The 17488-nt window shown below is 50.3% G+C and overlaps 1 pseudogene; it reads right to left on the bottom strand.

Annotated features, from left to right (window-relative positions):
* LOC147119964 (uncharacterized) overlaps positions 1 to 17488 on the bottom strand; it is a 1277156-nt pseudogene that overhangs the window by 392250 nt on the left and 867418 nt on the right.

The following is a 17488-nucleotide window of genomic DNA, read 5'->3' as shown; positions in this document are numbered from 1 at the left end:
TGCGCAACGGCTACAAAGATGGTCCCTTTTTCTAGGGGCGCACCAATATGAAATCGAGTATAAGGGCACGAAACAGCATGGAAATGCTGATGGGCTATCACGCCTGCCACTGCCTGCTGCGGAGGAAGCACCAGCAGTGGATCCTGTCGAAATATTTCATTCGACTATAATTGAATGCTTGCCAGTAACTAACGCTGGGATAGAGAAGGAGACCCAAAATGACCCGACACTGTCTCGGGTATATGACGGTGAAGGGATGGCCAGCACATGGCGACTCACTGTTACCAGCATTTTCATCCAGAAGAGAACAGCTGTCAGTATGCCAGGGGACCTTGATGTGTGGATCCCGAGTGCTAATTCCACCCAAGTTAAGGGAGAGTGTGGTCAATGAGCTTCACGAAAGTCATCTGGGAGGGATGAAAATGAAAAGCCTTGCTAGGGCTTATGTGTGGTGGCCGGCGATCGATCAGCAAATCGAGGACCTGACAAAGAGCTGCTCAGGATGCCAGAAGGTCCAAAATGCACCACCACATGCCCCTCTACACCCATGGGAGTGGCCTTCATCTCCGTGGCCATGGGTGCATATTGATTTTGCTGGTCCATTCATGGACTCAATGTTTTTAATAGCCGTGCCTGCGCACTCGAAATGGCCTGAGGTGATCAAAATGTCCTCCACCACCACGGAGAAAACTATTGCAGTCCTACGGACCATTTTTGCCAGGAACGGCTTGCCAGAGCAGATTTGCTCTGATAACGGACCACAGTTTGTGTCCGAAGAGTTTCGAAGATTTATGAAAAGGAATGGGGTGAGGCATTACTCATCCGCCCCGTATCATCCAGCCACAAATGGATTGGCTGAGAGGTTCGTACAAACTTTAAAAAAGCAGTAAAGGCCATGTGCGATGACGACATTCCACTGCAGCATAAGGTGGACAATTTCCTGTTAGCCTACAGAAATGCGACACATGCAGTCACCAACCAGGCCCCGGCCATGATGTTCTTTAACCGAAGGTTGAGATCTCGTCTGGATTTGCTCAGACCAAATGTACGAAGAGATGTTGAGAATAAGCAATTCCAGCACATCAATGAGAAGCCGACATGGAGCTTCAATGTAGGGCAACCAGTCTTGGCCCGCGACTACCGAACAGAGAAATGGCAACCAGGAACGATATGCACACGGCAGGGGCCACTAATGTACACAGTGGATGTTGGGGAGAACATTGTGAGACGCCATGCTGACCAGATCCTAGAGTCACAGGAACGAGTCAACCCCATGTCTCGCCCATACGTACCTGGTGATGAACCCAATGTACAGGTAGCATCTACCCCAGAAACAGTAGCATCGGAAGCAGATGAACCAACTGACGACAGGGGGCCAGAATCGCCACCGCACCAAGAGCAAGACACTTGGGAAAGGCACTATCCAGAAAGGATCAGGAAGCCTCCCCAAAGACTGAATTTATAAATAGACTATTTTCAGCTAATGTTGCATGTTAAAAGTGTTAATTGTAATTAGTTTGATATTTAATTGTTGAATGAGTGTTATGGTACTGTTAATCTAAAAGGGGAGGAATTGTAATGTATGTACCTTTAAGGGGAGAACTACTTTTTACAGCTCCTGTATACTGCAGTACCAGCAGTGACCACACCTGTATATAAACCCTGAGTAGTGATCTGTACAGTTAGTTCTAGAATAACCCTCATTCAGTAAACACCTGTTGATCGTTCCCTGCAGTCTCTTGTCTGATTATTGAAGGACACAACAACAAGATACACGGATCTAACACTCTCCAGTGCCTCAATATCCGTTTTATAATTTGCCGATGAGAACTGTACACAGTACTTCAAGTGTGGTCTAACCAAGATTGTGGGTTCACTCCAGGGACTTGAGCACATAAATCTAGGCTGACACTCCAGTGCAGTGCTGAGGGAGTGCTGCACTTTCGGAGGTGCCGTCTTTCGGATGAAACGTTAAGCCGAGGCCCCATCTGCTCTCTCAGATGGATGTAAAAGATCCCATGGCACTATTTCGAAGAAGGGCAGGGGAGTTATCCCCGGTGTCCTGGCCAATATTTATCCTTCAATCAACATAACAAAAACAGTTTATCTGGTCATTATTATATTGCTGTTTGTGGGAGCTTGCTGTGCACAAATTGGCTGCTGCGTTTCCCACATTACAACAGTGACTAATCTCCAAAGAGTACTTCATTGGCTGTAAAGCGCTTTGAGATGTCTGGTGGTCGTGAAAGGCGCTATATAAATGCAAGTCTTTCTTTCAATATATGTTTAGCATAACTTCACTGCTTTTCAATTCTATCCCTCTAGAAATAAACCCTAGTGCTATGTTGGCTGTTTTTATGGCCTTATTAATCTATGTCACTACATTTAGTGATTTGTGTATTTGCACTCCCAGATCCCTTTGTTCCTCTACCTGATTTAAATTCTTGTTTTCCAAGTAATATGTGACCTTCTTATTTTTCTTACCAAAATGTAATACCTCATACTTATCTATGTTGAAATTCATTTGTCAATTATATGCCCATTCTGTGTGTTTATTAATGTCTTCCTGTAATTTGCTGCAGTTCTCCTCAGTATTGACTATTCACCCTCGGCAAATTTAGAAATTATGTTGTTTGTTTCCAAAGTCTACATTGTTAATATAAATTATGTACAATAGTCCCAGCACTGATCCTTGTAGGACCCCACTTCCCACCTTCTGCCACTCTGAATAGCTACCCTTAACCCCTACTCTCTGCTTTCTGTCTTGCAGCCAGCTAGCTATCCATTCTGCTACTTGTCCCTGACTCCGCACGCTCTGAAATTATTCATGAGTCTATTATGTCGTACCTTATTCATTAGTCTATTATGTCGTACCTTATCGAAGGCCTTTTGGAAATCTAGATATATTACATCTACTACATTACCCATATTGACTCTCTCTATTACCTCTTCAAAGAATTCAATGAGGTTGGTCAAGCAAGACTTTCAGTATTATATTTTTGGTTTCTAGATGTTTTACTAGTTTCTCCTTTAGTACGGATTCCATTATCTTTCCTACCACCAATGTTAAGCTGCCAGGTCTATAGTTCCCTGGACATGTTCTAGCCCCCTTCTTAAATATAGGTAAAACGTTAGCCAGTCCTCTGGCATTATACCTTTTTCTACCAAGTTATCAAATATGTGTAATAGTGCCTCTGCTATCTCTTCCCTAGATTCTTTTAAAATGCACGGATGCAATCTTGAATTTTTGCTTCCAAGGCCCTGACATTAATTGGGATGGTGCGGAAGAGCCCAGTAGCAGGAACAGAACCCAGCAGGCTGGGACATAGAGGCCCTGCCAATTTTAACGGCATGGCCCCACCCGACACCTGGCCAGATGGAGAGCCTGGCCAGCCGGTGAGAGACAAAATTGGTGGCAAAAACTCGTAGCCGAGGACCTGTGGGAAAGGTTCCCACCAATCAGTGGGGGATAAGCTCCAGGCCACGATTGGGAGAGGGAGGGGGCTGGGGAGGCGAAGGCTTCCTTGTGAGGCCTAAAGACTTAACAAGTCCTCTTCTGGCCAGTGGACTTGTCCTATCCTGTTGCTGTTGCCAGGCAGCAGACAGTGTGGGACTCCTGCTGTGGTGAGGTTAAAAATAAATCGCGCCACCGATGATGTCATCGGACCATGACCTTTGCAAGTTAAGTAGGTCCTTGTCTGTTTTTAGCAGGAGCATTGTCCAGGGTCTGGGTTGGGATGGGCTCAGGTTGCTCAACAATAAAAACTTACATGAAAAAGAACCAGTAGAAATAAAATGTAGATTTCTACTGGTGCAAAGTAGCTTGAACTCGTTTTCAACAAAACTGCTGATTACAATCCAAGACCTGAGAACAGAAAGAACTTGTATTTATATAGCACCTTTCACCACCTCAGGATGCCCCAAAGTGCTTTACAGCCAATGAAGTACTTTTGAAGCGTAGTCATTGTTGTAATGTAGGAAACGCGGCAGCCAATTTGCACACAGCGAGCTCCCACAAACAGCAATGTGGTAACTGACCAGATAATCTGTTTTAGTGATGTTGGCTGGGGAATAAGTATTGGCCAGGATACTGGGGAGAACTCGCCTGCTCTTCGAAATAGTGGCATGGGATCTTTTAAATCCACTAGCAACATTGAATTTATGCCAGGGCTGCCATTTTCGTCCTCAACACTGGAAAAAACACCCTGTCTTAACCTCGCACAGTTGAACATGCATTCAGCACCGGGAAGGACCCCCCACCAGCGTTATTCAAAGGGATCAGCAACCACTCTCAGGTTATTTGCCGATTAATTTCTACTGGCTCTGTGTAAGTTTGTAGCAGTGCTTAGTGCTTTCCAGAGTTGTTTAAAGTTGGTGAGGTGACAGGGAGTGGTGCTGCAAGTGGAGAAGGCCTTGGTTCTGACTTCACAGGTTCTGGTCAGACCACTTGCTCCCAGCCATGGGTGCTCTAGTTGTCAACCCCCTTGGCCTGCAGCATGACAGGGAGTTGGAGCAGGGGCAGCGAAGAAGAGGACAAGCTGCTCGCAGATGGAGGTGGAGGGGGGAGAAGGGCTCTCAGCAAAAGGCCTTACCCACCTTGGGTCTTCCGAGAGCAATTCTCTTACCTCAGTCTGAGCCAGGAGCAGTGTGTGTGGTGTCTGTGCTTTACGAAGGAGGTGCTCACAGAACTCTGCCACCTCTTGCAACCAGACTAGCAGCCTCACACCAGGGCAATGACAGCGCTGCCAGTGGCAGTGAAGGTGACCGGAGCCTCGAATTTGTTTGCATCGGGATCTTTCCAGGCTGGAGCAGGCGACATCTGTAACATCTCCCAGTTCACCGTCCACTGCTGCATAAGAGAGGTGACAGACGCTCTTTATGCCAGGAGAGGGGACTTCACTGTCTTCTCTCTGAGAGAAGCAGGCAGAACGTGCATGAGGCTTTGCCAGGATAGCAGGCTTCCCCATGGTGCAGGGCGCCATCGACTGCTCGCACATGGCTTTGCGGGCATCGCATCTAAATGCTGAGATGTACCACAACCGCAAAGGTTACCACTCACTGAATGTGCAGTTGCGACAATGCTCAGCACAGCATGATGGTGACTGCCCGGTATTCTGGCAGTAGTCATGATGTATTTATTCTGCGGCAGTCTGCTGTTCCCTCAGTCTGTGAGCCACCACAACAAACCAGAGGGTAGCTACTGGGTGACAAGGGCTATCCGCTGACCACCTAGTTCATGACTCCACTCTGCAACTCATGCACACGTGGGCAGCATGCGTACAATGAGAGCCATGCTGCCACATGGAATCTGATAGAGCAGACCATTGGCTTTCTAAACAACGCTTCCACTGCCTGGACCGCCCTGGAGGAGCCCTGCAGTACTCACCAGAGCACATCTCAAGATTCATCGTGGTCTGCTGCATGTTCCACAACCTCGCCATCATGAAGGCACAGCCCTTGCCACCAGGCATACGGTGACCAGCTGAGGAAGAAGAGGAGGAGGAGCAGGAAGAGCAGGAGGAGGAAGAGGATAAGACAGAAGCAGAAGAGGAGGAAACGGAAGAGAGGAGGCAACCCAGACAGCCCCTTTCTGCCCGGGCTGTCAGTGATCGACTCATTTGGCTGTGGTACAACTGAACACAACCCCAATTCCACAACAGTCCCACACTTTATCTTCCCTCTGTTACTGACCATCACAGCGTCCTCTTGGCCACAATAATGAAATAAGAGCCACCAGAAAAGAAACATTCCAAACCCACTTTATACATCAATCCATCCAATATTACATAAAAAGGTGAACAAATCAACCTTGTGCATTTCTTTAGTGTCTGTCTTCAGTGTGCCGTTACCTGTTCTGGTGCTCCTATGAAATGCTACCCCAGTGGCTGCAGCATGGCTGGTGGAAGGTTGCTGACTTTCAGTGGGGAAGACTGCAGAAGGCCTTGCAGGATGACCTTGAGAAGCTCTGGGCCTAGAAGGCCCGGCTTTAGACTGCACTATCTCGGCATGGGTGGCAGCAGTCTGGGCTGGCTGGCTGACAGGCAACAGCAAGTGCACTGGCAGATTGGCAGTGGTGGGAGGATCGATGCTGTCATCCTGAGAAAGGACAGCAGGCTCGTGCTCCACGGAGCCACTGCCACTCCCCCGGGGTGAGCCTCTGCAATCCTAGTAATCTGTTGGAGGACAGAATGCTGTGATGCCCTGCGAGCCCCTTTCCACACTGGTAAATGCAGCCACGATGGCAGCAGTCTGAGCTTGCGTGGCAGCAAGCTGAGCATGCATGTGAACAGTCTGAGCTTCCACTGCAGCACCCAGATGTTGGGTGGCTTCTGTTTGTGCTGCAATGGAAGCTGAGACATCAGCCATCAGATGCTGCTAATGGAGTTGCCCACCCCGTCCATGCTGGAAATCATGGGCGCCAAGCTCTGCGCAAAACCCATTGCAAGATTGGTGCCGGATTCCTCTATGCTCTTGAGATTGCACTCAGGCTTCCTGGCAGGCCTGCCAATGCACCAAGCATTTCACTGTGCATACCCATCAGCTTTCTTCTGTAGGCCAACCCATCGAAGTCCTCATCTGAGTCCTCTGCAGCAGAACTCATGTGTAAACTCGCCCTCCAGGTAGCTGGCACCTGCACTACCCTTGCCCCCTGCCCTGGCTGCCACTCATGCCTAGTGTCTCACCATGTGCAGATCCCACCTCTAACCTATCCTCTAAAGTACGCAGCGTGTCTGAAGCTGAGCTGGTGGCCGCGAGTGTGAAATCGAGTGAAGGTGCTGTGTCTTCATCATCAGTGTCTTGCTGCGCTTCAATTTCATGATCCAGGTGGCCAGGTGGCAGTTCTGGGCTATCTGAAAGGAGAAAGGCACAAAGGTAAGCTTGCGGTGAGGGGAGCGGGGAAAGCAAGAGCTGCATCTTTACACCATGTGCAGCTTGTAAATCAGAAGAGATTGTGGGATGAGGGGGAAGTGGGATGTGAGAAAGAGGATTACGTATGACGATACCATCATCTTGTATTGTTTCAGTCCCATCGCTGGCCACAGGCTCAGCGATGGCCCTGCATCCCGTGGAAATAGGACCTCTCTCCTCATGTTCACCGCCTGCACCAAGGCCTGCAGTGAAGCATCGGAGAACCTTGGAGCACGCTCTCTGCCCTGTTGTGACATCAGTAGTTCTTTTTGCTGCTCTGACTCTGTTCCCCATGCTGCAGGCAGAATGACCCAATAATGGTCAGCACCGTCTCCTCCTTAGGGGTCAGGTTATGTAGGTGTGCCTGGTGCCAGCTCTCTGGAGGGCGAGTTTGAGGGTGAGGTGAGGTGAAGCTATGAATGTGAGGTATGAGTCATGTTTGGTAGAGATTGTTGGTAGGTGAGTGATGAAGGTGTGGTGCATTGAGCAGTGTGTGAGGCTAGTGGTGCAGATGGTAGGATATGGCATTTGAATATGAATTCACTGACCATGACCATTCGTGTGAGGTCATTAAACTTCTTCCTGCATTGTATCCTGGTCCTCGGGGCTGCTTAGCTGGCATTGACCACAACGACTATCTGCTCCCATTGTCTTTTCTGCATTTGCTTGGAGTGCCTCCTGTACCCGTGGAAACAGGACCTCTCTGCTCATGTTCACTTCCTGCACCATGGCCTGCAGTGTTGCATTGGAGAACCTTGGAGCATGCTCTCTGCCCTGTTGTGACATCAGTAGTCCTTTTTGCTGCTCTGACTCTGTTCCCCATGCTGCAGGAAGAATGTACCCCCCCTTTAAGAAGTGCAGACTAACTTTAATTGGTGTTAGCCTCACACGAACTTGGGCCCCCTGCTGAGTGGTCAGCCACTCAGCAGCACCATCAGTGCTGTGCTGAATGCCACAATGCTGCCTGCATTACTTTGAACGGGTGCTGGTTGATCCCGCATTGCGATCCCCCTGCCCGTTTTTGGGGACAAATGAATTTCTAGTCCTATATCTTTGGATAGAACTAATTAAATTGAAAGAACACTCCTGAACCTACAATGGCAGTCATCATTGCCATATAGTGTTGCTTACCGCTCTGAAAAATGGTCTAGCTTTCACTTTGTTCCCCACCCCCCCACAGCAATACAGCTGGAATGGAAGACACAGTGGATGAAAAGAGTTGGATGTAAGTACATCCACCTTCGTCATGCAGTTGTGCCTCACTGCACTACATCATCTCACAACCCTGCTAGTCAATCCAGTCTTCATAAGAACATAAGAAATATGAGCAGGAGTAGGCCATTTGACCCCTCGAGCCTACTCCGCCATTCAATAAGATCATGGCTGATCTGATCTTGGCCTCAACTCCACTTCCCTGCCCACTCCCCATAACCCTTGATTCCCTTACCTTTCAAAAATCTGTCTATCTCCACCTTAAATACATTCAATGATCCAGCCTCCATAGCTCTCTGGGGTTTCCCACATTACAACAGTGATTCCACCTCAAAAATACTTAATTGGCTGTAAAGCGCTTTGAGACATCCAGTGGTCATGAAAGGCACTATATAAATGCAAGTCTTTCTTTTTTTTTAGATAATTCCAAAGATTCACAATCCTCTGAGAAAAGAAATTCCTCCTCATCTCCATTTTAAATAGACAACCTCTTATTCTGAAACTATGCCCCTGTGGTAAACCACTGTTATTGTATCCTACTGTTATCGTTATTGCATATTGTTACCTCTGGTTGGCGCTGTGTACCAATGCATGCCTCAGCTGGCTCCGCCCACATGACCAGGTATAAAGGTGGGTGTTTCGGCAACCCACTTCCTTCTTGGAACCAGTTGGCCATGAGAGGCATGCTCTGTTCTTTAGTTAATAAAAACCTCTTCATTACTTTCCTAATTCATCGCCTTTTATGGAGTAATTGATAAGCGTATCAATTTTATTAACTAAAAGTAAAATGTCGACACCTGAACAGCAACAACAGCAGGTGTTGCTGCGAGCCCTCAGACCAGCATGCCTGGACCTCGACCCTCAAGCAGCGAGTTCATCGACCAATTTCGAACACTGGCTGAGCTGCTTTGCATCCTTCCTAGAAGCCTCCGCCGTGACATCGGAGGAGAACAAACTAAAAGTTTTGACCGCCCAGGTGAGCCCTCAAGTATATACACTCATCCGGGATGCTACTACGTACACGGCGGCCCTCGAACTACTAAAAGGGCAATACACGCGCCCAGTGAACACGATTTACGCCAGACACCTCTTGGGATCCCGCAGGCAGCAACCGGGGGAATCGGTAGAGGCATTTTTACGGGCGTTACAGACACTCTGCAGGGACTGCGACTGTAAGGAGGTAACGGCTGCGGGGCACGCGGAGGGACTTACCTGTGATGCCTTTGTTAGGGACCTCCAGTCCGACTACTCCCGGCAGAGACTGCTCGAAAGCAAGGAGCTCGGCCTGAAGTCGGCCGTAGCCCTTGCGCTCTCGTTAGATGCGGCCCACCGAAACCTCGAAGCATACTCACGTAACGGCGCCCCGCCATGGCCATCGCGACCTTGGGACATGGGACCGCCGCCCCCGGTACCAACTGCTGCAGCGATGTCCCGAAATCAACCGGGACCGCTGCCCCCGGTACCAACTGCAGCGATGCCCCGTAACCAGGCCCAAAAATGCTATTTCTGTGGCCAGTTAAAACACCCTAGAGCGCGCTGCCCGGCTAAGACCGCTACCTGCTCGGGCTGCGGGAAGAAAGGCCATTACGCCAATGCCTGCAGGGGGAAACCCACGAACACCAGCAGCGCCGCGTGCGAACCGTGGGGGCAGCCATCTTATCCGCCATTTTGTGCACCTCCGGCCACGTGGGGACCTGAATCACGGCCACCGCCATTTTGTCCGCCGCACTCAACCGCCATTTTGTCTCCGGACTCGACCACCGTCTCGTCGGACGACCATATCGACTCACTAAGCCATACACTGGCCTTTGTTACGCTGGATCAAGCCCTGCCTCATCATCTGTCCAGGTCCATGATGGACATCACGGTAAACGGCCGCACCACCACTTGCCTATTTGACAGCGGGAGCACAGAGAGTTTTATTCACCCGGTCACGGTACGTAGCCACTCCCTCACGGTCCTGCCAACGCGCCATCGGATTTCTATGGCGTCTAAGTCCCATTCAATGGACGTCGGCGGCTACTGTGTGGTGACCCTTTCGGTTAGGGGCACAGAATATAAAAATTTTAAACTTCTTGTCCTGCCCCGTCTTTGCGCTGCCGTGCTACTAGGGTTGGATTTTCAGTGCCACCTTAAAAGTGTCACATTAGCATACGGTGGACCCCTCCCCCCACTCACAGTCTGCAATCAACACCTTTTAAATCGCCCGCCGCACACCACTTGCAGCCTTTCCACACTCAAAGTCCCCCCCCCCCTTGTTCGCTAACCTCACCCGCGACTGTAAACCCATCGCTACCAAGAGCAGGCGGTACAGCGCCGGGGACAGAGCTTTTATTAGCTCTGAGGTGGAGCGGCTCCTGAAGGAGGGCATTATCAAAGGGAGCACCAGCCCCTGGTGAGCCCAGGTTGTAGTCGTTAAAACCACCGATAAACGCCACCTGGTCATTGACTACAGCCAAACCATAAACCGGTACACTCAGCTGGACGCATACCCACTTCCTCGCATATCTGATATGGTCAATCAGATTGCGCAATACAGAGTATTCTCCACCATTGACCTTAAGTCAGCATACCACCAACTCCCCATCCGCCATGAGGACCGCCAGTATACTACCTTCGAGGCGAACGGCCGCCTCTACCACTTCCTTAGGGTTCCCTTCGGCATCACCAACGGGGTTTCGGTCTTCCAAAGGGAGATGGACCGGATGGTTGACCAGAACACGCTGCAGGCCACCTTTCCCTACCTGGATAATGTCACCATCTGCAGCCACGACCAGCAGGACCATGACGTTAATCTAGAAAAATTCCTCCGTACGGCCCAGCGGCTGAACCTAACGTACAATAAGGAGAAATGTATGTTTCGCACCAAACGCCTTGCCATTCTCGGCTGCGTAGTGGAGAACGGAGTCATCGGGCCCGACCCCGACAGAATGCGCCCACTTATGGAGCTCCCCCTCCCCCACTGCCAAAAAGCACTGAAGAGATGCCTGGGGTTTTTCTCTTACTATGCTCAGTGGGTGCCCCACTATGCGGACAAAGCCAGACCCCTCATCAAATCCACCTCCTTCCCCCTGACACCAGAGGCGTGTGCAGCCTTCACTCTTATCAAGAGCGATATTGCGAAGGCCACAATGCACGCAGTGGATGAGTCCATCCCCTTCCAAGTGGAGAGCGATGCATCCGGCTTCGCCCTAGCTGCGACCCTTAACCAGGCGGGGAGACCCGTGGCCTTTTTCTCAAGGACCCTCCAGGGCCCCGAGGTTCGACACTCCTCTGTCGAAAAGGAGGCCCAGGCTATTGTGGAAGCGGTGCGTCACTGGAAGCATTACCTGGCTGGAAAACGGTTTACCCTTCTCACTGACCAGCGTTCAGTTGCTTTTATGTTCAATAATAAGCAGAGGGGCAAAATCAAGAACGACAAGATATTGAGGTGGAGAATTGAACTCTCCACCTACAATTACTATATCTTGTACCGGCCCGGGAAACTCAATGAGCCCCCCAGATGCCCTATCACGTGGTACATGCGCCAACGCGCAGGTTAATAGACTGCAGTCCCTCCACAATGACCTCTGCCACCCGGGGGTCACCAGGTTCTTCCATTTCATCAAATCCCGTAACCTGCCCTACTCCATCGAGGAGGTCAGGACCATGACCAGGAACTGCCAAATCTGTGCCGAGTGCAAACCGCATTTTTATAGGCCAGACAGAGCAAGCCTGATCAAGGCCACTCGCCCCTTCGAGCGCCTGAGTGTCGATTTTAAAGGGCCCCTCCCCTCCTCTGACCGCAACGTGTACTTCCTCAACATAATTGATGAGTACTCCCGTTTCCCGTTCGCCATCCCTTGCCCAGACATGACCAGTACCACGGTCATCAAATGTCTGAATGACCTCTTCGCCTTGTTCGGGTTCCCTAGCTATATACATAGCGACAGGGGCTCATCTTTCATGAGCGACGAACTTCGTCAGTACCTGCTCGCGAGAGGTATTGCTACGAGCAGGACCACCAGCTACAACCCCCGGGGGAACGGCCAGGTGGAAAGAGAGAACGCAACGGTTTGGAAGGCCATCCTCTTAGCCTTAAAATCTAAGGGCCTTCCGACCTCTCGCTGGCAGGAGGTCCTCCCTGCGGCGCTCCACTCCATCCGGTCACTGCTTTGTACTGCCACTAATGCCACCCCTCATGAGCAAATGTTCATTTTCCCCAGGAAGTCCACATCGGGAACCTCGCTACCGACATGGCTGACTTCTCCTGGGCCCGTCCTACTGCGGAGGCACGTGAGGACCCATAAAACAGACCCCCTGGTCGAGAGGGTGAACTTCCTACACGCCAACCCCCAGTATGCCTACGTGGCGTACCCAGACGGGCGGGAGGACACGGTCTCCATACGAGACCTCGCACCCTCGGGTGCCCCTGAATTACCACCGTTATCCCCCACCACTTCTCCCAACCCAACCCCTGTAGACGGCATGCCGGAGCCCCAGGACCCTTCGTTGACCACCCAGACACCAGATTCGACGTTGGATACTGCACCACCGCCGCCGCCACCACGACGATCAGGACATCATACAAGGCCTCCTGATAGACTTACCTACATGAACTTGTAGTACACTTCACCCCACCGGACTAAATTTTAAACAAGGGGTGAATGTGGTAAACCACTGTTATTGTATCCTACTGTTATCGTTATTGCATATTGTTACCTCTGGTTGGCGCTGTGTACCAATGCATGCCTCAGCTGGCTCCGCCCACATGACCAGGTATAAAGGTGGGTGTTTCGGCAACCCACTTCCTTCTTGGAACCAGTTGGCCACGAGAGGCATGCTCTGTTCTTTAGTTAATAAAAACCTCTTCATTACTTTCCTAATTCATCGTCTTTTATGGAGTAACTGATAAGCGTATCAGCCCCCTAGTTCTAGATTCCCCCATGAGTGGAAACATCCTCTCTACATCTACCCTGTCAAGCCCCCTCAGAATCTTATATTGTAGGAATGTCTAGTTCCTATCCAAAGACTGAGGTCCACTCAGGCGCTCAAACAAAACGAAGTTTAATGGAAACTAACAGGTTTAAACAAGTAACTGCAGGAGAACATCGAGTGTAGGCCTGTTCAGTTCGGAGGCTCCACGAGGACTGCTCGGGCGGTCCCGTGGTTGACGTCATGACGTCATCACGTTCTTCCCGCCAGTGGGGGATCACGTGATGTACGGCGTGACGTCATCGCGTTTACCCGCGCTGTTAAAGTAATCACGCTCTGTACAAGTAAACAGTATAAATAAAGACACAGACTCAGGCTGTAGCTAACATGTTGTTAAAAGGAATTATATACAAACGATCTGAGTCCTTTAGTGGCTCCGCCACATGCGCCCCCCCAGAATTGTCTTTAACAGCAAAAGTGAGACGGCGAGGAGGCCTGACAAGCCTATCCGAGCGACTTCTGTAACCCTGAAGTGGAAGCTGATGGGCGGTGGTCGAGCTAGCGGGCGGTTGTGGTGGATCTGGCACGGCGACTATGGGCGGTCGGCCCCGTTTTGGCAGTGCAGGTCTAAGTGTGCCGGCTTCAACCGGTCAACCGAAATGTGGTCCGGTTTACTTCCGATATCGACCGAAAAGGTTTTGTCTCCCGGCTCTATAACGCGGAAGGGACCAGTGTAAGGAGGCTTGAGCAGATCCCGGTGGGCGTCGTGGCGGATAAACACATACTCGGCGCTTGTCAGCTCAGTTGGGACGTGGGAGCTCTGTAAGCCGTGATGCGATGTAGGCACTGGAGCGAAATATCTGGCCGCTTCCTGGTGGCTGACGAGTTGCTGGGATGCGGACCATGGCTCTGTTGGAGACGGGAGGAAATCCCCATGTACTCGTAGTGGCTGGCCATATACGAGTTCCGCCGAGGACGATTGCAAATCTTCTTTGGGCGCTGTACGAAGACCTAAAAGGACCCAGGGAAGTCTGTCCACCCATCCCGCGCCTTGAAGACTGGCCCGCAGAGCGGCTTTGAGCGACCTGTGGAATCGCTCGCACAGGTCGTTCGCCTGTGGATGATAGGCGGTGGTGCGATGTAGTTTGGTGCCGAGCCCCTGAGCCACAGCATTCCAGAGCTCAGAGGTAAACTGCGGTCCACGATCGGAAGAGATGTCCGCCGGTACCCCGAAACGAGCAACCCATGAGAAGATGAAAGCTCTGGCCACGTCTGCCGAAGTGGTGGAAACCAAAGGACCTGCCTCTGGCCATCTAGTGGTGCGGTCTACCACTGTGAGGATGTGTGTAAAACCTTGAGAAGGTGGAAGCGGCCCCACGAGGTCCACATTCATGTGGTCGAATCGACGCTCCGGAACAGCGAATGTGGCCAATGGAGCTTTTACATGAAGCTGTACCTTGGCCTTTTGGCAGACCACGCAGGTGTTGGCCCAGTCGTGGACATCCATGTGCATACCCTTCCAGACGAATTTTGATGACATCAGCCTTTGCGAGGCCTTCATGCCAGGGTGTGACAACCCGTGTATGGCGTCGAACACTTTTCGGCGCCAGGCAACTGGTACGATAGGGCGGGGAGCTCCCATGGAGACGTCGCAAAGTAGCGTGGTGCCTGCGGCATGGAATTTGACGTCGGCCGTTTGGAAGCTAGAGGGGCTGGTCCTGTATGCTTGGACCTCTGGGTCCGAGGCTTGATCCGCAGCCATGAGGGCATAGTCGATTCCGAGTTGGACTGCGTGCACAGTCGCGTGGGAGAGGCAATCCGCCACCAGGTTGTCTTTGCCGGACAAATGCTGAATGTCCGCGCTGTTAAAGTAATCACGCTCTGTACAAGTAAACAGTATAAATAAAGATACAGACTCAGGCTGTAGCTAACATGTTGTTAAAGGGAATTATATACAAACGATCTGAGTCCTTTAGTGGCTCCGCCACAATATGTTTCAATAAGATCACCTCTCATTCTTCTAAACTCCAATAAGTATAGGCCCAACCTGCTCAACCTTTCTTCATAAGACAACACCCTCATCTCAGGAATCAACGGAGTGAACCTTCTCTGAACTGCTTGCAATGCAAGTATATCTCTCCTTAAATAAGGTGACCAAAACTGTACGCAGTATTCCAGGTGTGGTCTCACCAACACCCTGTACAATTGTAGCAAGACTTCCCTACTTTTATACTCCATCCCCCTTGCAATAAAGGCCAACATGAATTTATAATCCTCAAATGACACCTTAAATTTTATTGCACAATTAATTTTGCTTGCTATTCATACAAGTTGTGTCACTGCAAGCTCCAGAACTAGCTGTGCCTCTAGCCAAGCTGTTCCAGTACAGCTACAACACTGGCATCTACCCGACAGTGTAAAATTTCCCAGGTATGTCCTGTCCACAAAAAACAGGACAAATCCAATCCAGCCAATTACTGCCCCATCAGTCTACTGTTAATCATCAACAAAGTGATGCAAGGTGTCATCGATAGTGCTATCAAGCGGCACTTACTCACCAATAACCTGTTCACCGATGCTCAGTTTGGGTTCTGCCAGGACCACTCGGCTCCAGACCTCATTACAGCCTTGGTCCACACATGGACAAAAGAGCTGAATTCCAGAGATGAGGTGAGAGTGACTGCCCTTGACATCATGGCAGCATTTGACTGAGTGTGGCACGAAGGAGCGCTAGTAAAATTGAAGTCAATGGGAATCAGGGAACAGACTCTCCACTGGCTGTTGTCATACCTAGCACAAAGGAAGATGGTTGTGGTTGTTGGAGGCCAATCATCTCAACCCCAGAACATCGCTGCAGGAGTTCCTCAGGACAGTGTCCTAGGCCCAACCATCTTCAGCTGCTTCATCAATGATCTTCCATCCATCTTAAGGTCAGATGTGGGGATGATTGCACAGTGTTCAGTTCCATTCGCAACTCCTCAGATAATAAAACAGTCCATGCCCGCATGCAGCAAAATCTGGACGACGTAGCAAGTAACTTTCGCACCACACAAGTGCCAGGCAATGACTATCTCCAACAAGAGAAAGTCTAACCACCTCCCCTTGACATTCAATGACATTACCATCATCGAATCCCCCATCATCAACATCCTGAGGGTCACTGACCAGAAATTAACTGGACCAGCCACCTAAATACTGTGGCCACAAGAGCAGGTCAGAGGCTGGGTATTCTGTGGCGAATGACTCACCTCCTGACTCCCCAAAGCCTTTCCACCATATACAAGGCACAAGTCAGGAGTGTGATGGCATACTCTCCACTTGCCTTGATGAGTGCAGCTCCAACAACACTCAGGAGCTCGACACCATCCAGGACAAAGCAGCCCATTTGATTGACACCCCATCCACCACCTTAGACATTCACACCCACCACCACTGGCGCACCATGTCTGCAGTGTATACCATATACAAGATGCACTGCAACAACTCGCCAAGGCTTCTTCAACAGCACCTCCCAAAAATGCAAACTTTATACCTAGAAGAACAGGGCAGCAGGCACATGGGAACACCACCATTTCAAGTTCCCCTCCAAGTCACATACCATTCTGTCTTGGAGATACATTGCTGTTCCTTCATCGTCACTGGGTCAAAAAAAACCTACCTAACAACACCGTGGGAGTACCTTCGGACTCAGCGGTTCAAGAAGACTGCTCACCACAACCTTCACAAGGGCAATTACGGATGGGCATTGGGGGCCCATGCCTGAAACAGGCATTTGGCTCTTTGCATGTGCAAATAGGGGGCCTATCAACGCCTGTTTGAGGCCGCCTGTGCAAAATTGGGCTGCACTGAACATAGCCGGCACAGGAAAACATGGTCAACATGCAGCCTAACCAGCAGTCCTTAAAGGAGGCATCTGCAACTCGCCAGTCTCATGAACAGGTTGGGGCTCTTTTCTCTAGAAAAGAAAAGACTGAGAGGTGGCCTGATAGAATTACATAGAATGTACAGCACAGAAACAGTCCATTTGGCCCAACTGGTCCATGCCGGTGTTTATGCTCCAAGCGATCCTCTTCCAACCACTCTTCATCTCACCCTTCATCTATCAGCATATCCTTCTATTCCTTTCTCCCTCATGTGTTTATCTAGCTTTCCCTTAAATGCATCTATGCTATCCGCCTCAACCACATCCTGTGGTAGCGAGTTCCACATTCTAACCACTCTCTGGGTAAAGAAGTTCCTCCTGAATTCCCTATTGGATTTATTGGTGACTACCTTATATTTATGATCCCTAGTTTTGGACTTTCAGTGCTAGAAATTCATCTTGGGCAGTGGCGCAAAACGGGCGGTATTGGATCAGCCGCTCGTTACACATAGTGCCTGATACTCAGCCATTGCACTCATTGGAACTGAATATCAGGCGCCGAGTATAACAAGTGGCCGATCCAATACCGCC

The sequence above is a fragment of the Somniosus microcephalus genome, chromosome 4 (assembly GCF_052327205.1).
Source record: "Somniosus microcephalus isolate GS21.2 chromosome 4, FLI_Smic_1.0, whole genome shotgun sequence".
In the NCBI taxonomy this organism is placed as follows: domain Eukaryota; kingdom Metazoa; phylum Chordata; class Chondrichthyes; order Squaliformes; family Somniosidae; genus Somniosus; species Somniosus microcephalus.
The sequence above is the reverse complement of the archived record's forward strand: the minus strand, read 5'-3'. Positions and strand labels throughout refer to the sequence as shown.